The following is a 6544-nucleotide window of genomic DNA, read 5'->3' on the forward strand; positions in this document are numbered from 1 at the left end:
ATTAGAACCCTTTTATACCACTGATGGGAATGTAAAATGGTGCAGCTGCTGTTCAGAAGAGTTTGATAGTTCCTCCAAAGTTAAACATAGAATTACCACAGGATCTAACAATTATGCACTTGCATATATGTTCAAGAGAAAGGAAGACAGGTGATCATTATTCATAATAGCTATTAATAAAGTGGGGAAAAACTTTTTTTTTTTGAGACAGGTTCTGGCCCTGTCACCCAGGCTGGAGTGCAGTGGCATGATCTTGGCTCACTGCAGCCTCCTGAGCTCAAGCGATCCTCCCACTTCGGCCCCCCAAGTAGCTGAGAAAACAGGCGTGTGACACCACTCCTGGCTAATTTTTGCATTGTTTGTAGAGATGGCATCTCACTATGTCCAGCTGGTCTCAAACTCTTTGGCTCAAGTGCTTCACCCACCTTGGCTTCCCAAGGTGTTGGGATTACAGGCATGAGCCACTGTACCTAGCCAAATTACATAGTTTTTGTAAAAAAAAAAAAATAATAAAAAATAAATAAAATCTTACAAAAAGTGGAAACAATACAAATATTTATCAGCCATGGAACTGAGAAACAAAATACGACATGTCCATGCAGTGGATATTATTCAGACATAAAAAGAAATGGAGTACTGATACCTGCAGCAACATTGATGAAACTTGAAAACATTACACAACATGAAAGAAGCTAGTTGTAAATGGCCACGTATTGTATAATTCTATTTATATGAAACATCCAGAATAGGCAAGTCCATCGAGACAGAAGCAGATTCATGATTTCCAGGGGCTGGGAATAGAGGATATGGGGAGCGACTACTTACTACATTTGTGTTTTTTGTGTTTTTGTTTGTTTTTGCAGGTAGGTGATGAAAATGGTCTTGAATTACGTAGTAATGATAGTTATTCAACAGTGTAAATATAATAAAACCACTGAATTGTACACTGTAAAATGATTAAAATGGCAAATTTTATATCATGTTAATTTTACCTCAATTAAAAAAATACAGGCGGGCTGGTCATGGTGGCTCACTCTTGTAATTTCAGCAATTTAGGAGGCCGAGGGGGGTGGATCACCTGTCTGGAGTTTGAGACCAACCTGACCAACATAGAGAAACCCTGTCTCTACTAAAAATCCAGAAATAATTATCTGGGTGTGGTGGCACATGCATGTAATCCCAGCTACTTGGGAGGCTAAGGCAGGAGAATCGCTTAAACCCGGGAGACGAAGGTTGCCGGGAGCCAAGATCGCTCCATTGCACTCCAGCCTTGGCAACAAGAGCAGAACTCCGTCTCAAAAATAAATAAATAAATAAGAAGAGGCCAGGCACAGTGGCTCATGCCTGTAATCCTAGCACTTTGGGAGGATGAGATGGGAGGATCTCTTGAGTCCAAGAATTCGAGGGTAGCCTGAGCAACATGGGGAAACCCCATCTCTACAAAAAATACAAAAAATTAGCCAGATGTAGTAGCATATGCCTGTAGTGCCAGCTACTCAGGAGGCAGAGGTGGGAAGATCACCTGAGCAGGGGCAGTCGAGGCTGCAGTGAGCTGGGATTACACCGCTGCACTCCAGCCTGGGTGACACAGCAAGACCCTGTCTCAAGACAAAAAGACAAAAAGCCCCACATTACTCCCCTCCCTGTGAATGAGTTTGTTTGTTTCTTCTCTTTGTGAGAGCAACATGTGATAAAAAGACATGCTAGAATATTCGTAAGAGGTTTGGAGGCCACCGGGGGGAAAAAATGTAGAAAAGGTAATCCTCTGAGACCTTCAGACTCCAGAAAGTTTTGCATCCTATATTCTGCAATGTGTGTGATTGATTTATTTATTTTTAATTAATTAATTTTTTTTTTTGAGATGGAGTCTCACTGTTGCCCAAGCTGGAGTGCAGTGGTGTGACCTTGGCTCACTGCAACCTCCACCTCCCAAGTTCAAACGATTCTCCTGTCTCAGCCACCTGAGTACGGAGGACTGCAGGCGCGTGCCACCACACCCGGCTACTTTTTGTATTCTTAGTAGAGACGGGTTTCACTGTGTTCGTCAGGCTGGTCTCGATCTCCCGACCTCATGATCTGTCCACCTCCACCTTCCCAAAAGTGCTTGGATTACAGGTGTGAGCCACTGGGCCCGGCCAATGTGTGTGATTTTTAACCTTTCCTTTCTACTTGCTCCAGTGTCCTTTATGATAAAGTGACTCTATTAGGAGATCGGTGTAACATCTAGAACAAACAAATGACTACATCCTTAACAAAATGGGTGATCTATAATCCCTCCAACCCCAGCCACAGCTCTAGAGTTAGATATTCCAGGTTCAGATCTACACTCTTTCACTTACTCACCAGCGATGAGTCTCGGGAGAAGTTATTAAACCTCCTTCTGCCTCCTTGCAGAGCGGCAAACTCAAGTGTGAAAACATGATGCATGCAAAATTCATCTACGCTGTAGGTTTGGCTGTTGCCCTTGATGAGGTGGTCACTGGAAAGGGCCATGCAGAAGCTTCTAGAAGGCTGGTGACGTTACTCATCTGGATGCTGGTTACATGGATGTGCTCAGTTTGTGAAAATTCATTAGGCTTTCTACGGTATGTACACTATTGTATCTATGCTATTCTTTTTTTTTTTTTTTTTTTTTTTTTTTTTTTTTTTTTTTGAGACAGAGTTTCGCTCGTTACCCAGGCTGGAGTGCAATGGCGTGATCTCGGCTCACCGCAACCTCCGCCTCCTGGGTTCAGGCAATTCTCCTGCCTCAGCCTCCTGAGTAGCTGGGATTACAGGCATGCGCCACCATGCCCAGCTAATTTTTTGTATTTTTAGTAGAGACGGGGTTTCACCATGCTGACCAGGATGGTCTAGATCTCTCGACCTTGTGATCCACCCGCCTTAGCCTCCCAAAGTGCTGGGATTACAGGCTTGAGCCACCACGCCCGGCCTATGCTATTCTTTTAATAAAAATTTTAAAAAATGTCCAGGTAAACGACTTGTCAGTTGGCATATAGTAAGTTACTATCAGCCATTATTCTTATCTCCTACTGAGTGATCATCATCTAAGACTTTAATATTATTCCCAAGCATAAGGGAAATGAAGAACAAGAAAAGAGACATACATGCTCACTGAAGGCAGCCTTGAGTGAGCACTCAATGAATGGTCTGGCTGCCCACCCTAAAGGGTTGGGTAATTGCTAAGTAGATTATTTTGGCTGTTGTCGCTTATGCTCAAAAGAGTCCCTCTATAAATGCTAGAGCACATTTAGAATCAGTTTCATTTCCAAAATTTCTCTCCTTAGGGGAGTGTCTTATTTGGAAAGGGGATATTAGGGGTTTGTTGGGAAGCTGAGTCTGCACAGTACTCTATATAAAATTGAGAAAGGGTCAGGCTGGGCATGGCAGCTCATGCCTGTAATCCCAGCACTTGGGGACGCCGAGGCAGGTGGATCACAAGGTCAGGAGTTCGAGACCAGACTGGCCAACATAGTGAAACCCTGTCTCTACTAAAAATATAAAAAATTAGCCAGGCATGGTGGCAAGCACCTATAATCCCAGCTATTTGGGAGGCTGAGGCAGGAGAATCACTTGAACCCAGGAGGCAGAGGTTACAGTGAGCTGAGATAGTGCCATTGCACTCCAGCATGGGTGACAGAGCGAGACTCTGTCTCAAAAAAAAAAAAAAAAAAAAATGGGGAAAGGATCAAATGGCCATATTTGAATTGGGGTGGGGGTGAGGATGGTGAGGTTCATGGAAATAAAACTATCTCATGGTGCCAGCAGTTTGGAATAAAGGTTCTGAAAAAGGAGAGGAAAAATCCCAGCAAAACCCAACTGGCATGGCCCCGTGTTATCACAATACTGTAAGCGCCAATGTTTTGACCCAGCACACCCCAGCAAGGTCATCTCAGAAACAACTGGGTTTCAGTGACATCTCTTAGCTGCCTCAGAATGACTAAGGTCTATTTAAACCTCATGGTGGGTTAATCATTAATGAAGATTTTTGACAAACAAAGTAGAACAAGCCAAGAAAAAAGAGTGGCTAAAAATTAGCCCAGGAAAGGTCATGTTTCTTGCCTATGCAGGGTTTAGCGTTGCTTTTATTCGTGGTAACGGAGCAGAATGGAGTTTCATAGAAATATGATCCCGTTGGGGAAGCCAATGTGCCTCTGAAGATTTTATTTGGGACTTTCCTCCATTGTATTAGTCCATTCTCATGCTGCTAATAAAGACATACCCAAGACTGGGTAATTTATAAAGGAAAGATTCAATGGACTCACAGTTCCACATGGGCAGGGAGGCCTCACAATCATGGCAGAAGGTGAAGAAGGAGCAAAGGCACGTCTTACATGGTGGCAGGCAAGCAGTGCGCGCAGGGGAACTGCCCTTGATAAAACCATCAGATCCCATGAGATGCTATCATGAGAACAGCATGGGAAAAACCCGTCCCCATGATTCAATTACCTCCCACTGGCTCCCTCCCACAACACATGGGGATTATGGGGGCTACAGTTCATGAGATTTGGGTGGGAACACAGTCAAACCATATCATCCACCCTCAGTCATCTGGAGGACTATAGGCCACCATCACCTTTGCTGAGAAGTCTGCATTCCTGTCCTACGGGGGGTTTACCTAGGGACGGTGGGGACACCCACATGCAGCTGCTGTATGATCTGAGGGGAGAGAGTGAAGGTCCTACAGACTGGAATCTGAACCTGCACATGAAACGGGTGGGCAGCCCTACAAGCTTTGATTGCTGCCACAAACTCCTGGGCAAGCTCAGAGTTGGCAGGCATTCCCCCGGGCCAGGAAGGCAGCAGGGAGTTTTTCACTAGGGGCAGCTCTCAGCTTCAGCCGCGTAGAGAAATCCAAGGCTCCATTGTTTCCTGAAAGTCTTAAGGAGAAATAAATGACTGAGGGTTCTTTCCATGTGATTCCAGCTTCCCTGTCATAGGGACCAAATCTCTACCTTCCACAGCTAACCCAGGGACATGAACCATATTTAATGTTGAGCAGTGCAAAGGTTGGATTTCTTCACACTTTTTCTCCTCCTTTAAGGCAGCCACCCTGAACTGCTTTCGTGGACTTGATACCGTGTTCTATCCTCTGGGCCCAGGCATTTCCCGCTCCCTTCCCCCTGCTCATCTGCCAAACGCCTACTCTTCCTGTAGGTCTCTGGCTCAAGGCTGGGTGTGTGCCCCCTCCCATAAAACAGTCCTATCATGCCTGAGAGTTTCCAGAAGCCAGAGGGTTAATTTTATTGACTTATTTCTCTGGCGAATCTGCAGGTGGCACTCCAGCAATGAATGTTGATGGAATAAATATGTGAATAAAAGAATAAAAAATTTCAGCGAATGAAAATTTTAAGTTAAAAAAAAAGAATAAAAGGATTTAAAATGGAAAGGTGGCCAGGTGCAGTGGCTCATGCCTATAATCCCAGCACTTTGGGAGGCTGAGGTGGGTGGATCACCTGAGGTCAGGAGTTTGAGACCATCCTGGCTGACATGGTGAAATGCTGTCTCTACTGAAAATGCAAAAAAATTAGCCGGACATGGTGGCACATGCCTGTAATCCCAGCTACTTGGGAGGCTGAGGCTGGAGAATCTCTTGAACCTGAGAGGTAAAGGTTGTAGAGAATGCGCCACTGCACTGCAGCCTGGGTGGCTGAGCGAGACTCTGTCTCAAAAAAAAAAAAAAAAAGAAAAGAAAAGACAAGACAAGACTTGATAGAATTAACAAAGAGGAATGCAGTCACACTAGAGTTTAAAAAGGAGATGGGAAAAGAAGTAACTTTCTAGAAGAGTACCAACAATGTACTAGGCTTTTTCAGATTAACTCATCTCATTTTTATAATAACCTTATGAGGTCAGGATTATTATCCCTTTTTTACCAGTTAAGAAACTGGTGCTCAGAGAGGTAAGGCGTCTTTTTCAAGGTCTCACGACTTGCAAGTAGCAAGGCTGAGGTTTCACCTCTAGGCATTCTGACCACAAACCCAGCCTATTTTAGTAAGCCATGGCACTTGCTCATACAGGTAACCATTTGGGTAATCACATTTCCTCTCCCAAGTTTGTTGGCATGAAGAGTTAGAAACAGGAATGCTGGAGGCCAGGTGCAGTGACTCACACTTATAATCCCAGCACTTTGGGAGGCCAAGGCAGGCAGATCACAAGGTCAGGAGTTCGAGAACAGGAGCCTGACCGACATGGTCAAACCCCATCTCTACTGAAAAAAAAAAAAAAAAAAAAAAAAAAAAAAAAAAAAAATTAACTAGCCGTGGTGGCACGCACCTGTAATTCCAGCTACTCAGGAGGCTGAGGTAGGAGAATTGCTAGAACCCAGGAGGTGGAGGTTGCAGTGAGCCGAGATCGTGTCATTGCACTCCAGCCTGGGCAATAGAGCGAACCTTCCATCTCAAAGGAAAAAAAAAGAGAGAAACAGGAATGCTGGGTACTAATAAGCGAAAAGAGGAGACAGGAAAAAAAGGTGTGTTTAGTCCAATAGCTTAGACCTTGGAACTGAAGCAAAACGTTTTGTGGATGTCTCCCTGAGTCTCTT

This window comes from Saimiri boliviensis, chromosome 3 (assembly GCF_048565385.1).
Source record: "Saimiri boliviensis isolate mSaiBol1 chromosome 3, mSaiBol1.pri, whole genome shotgun sequence".
In the NCBI taxonomy this organism is placed as follows: Eukaryota; Metazoa; Chordata; class Mammalia; order Primates; family Cebidae; genus Saimiri; species Saimiri boliviensis.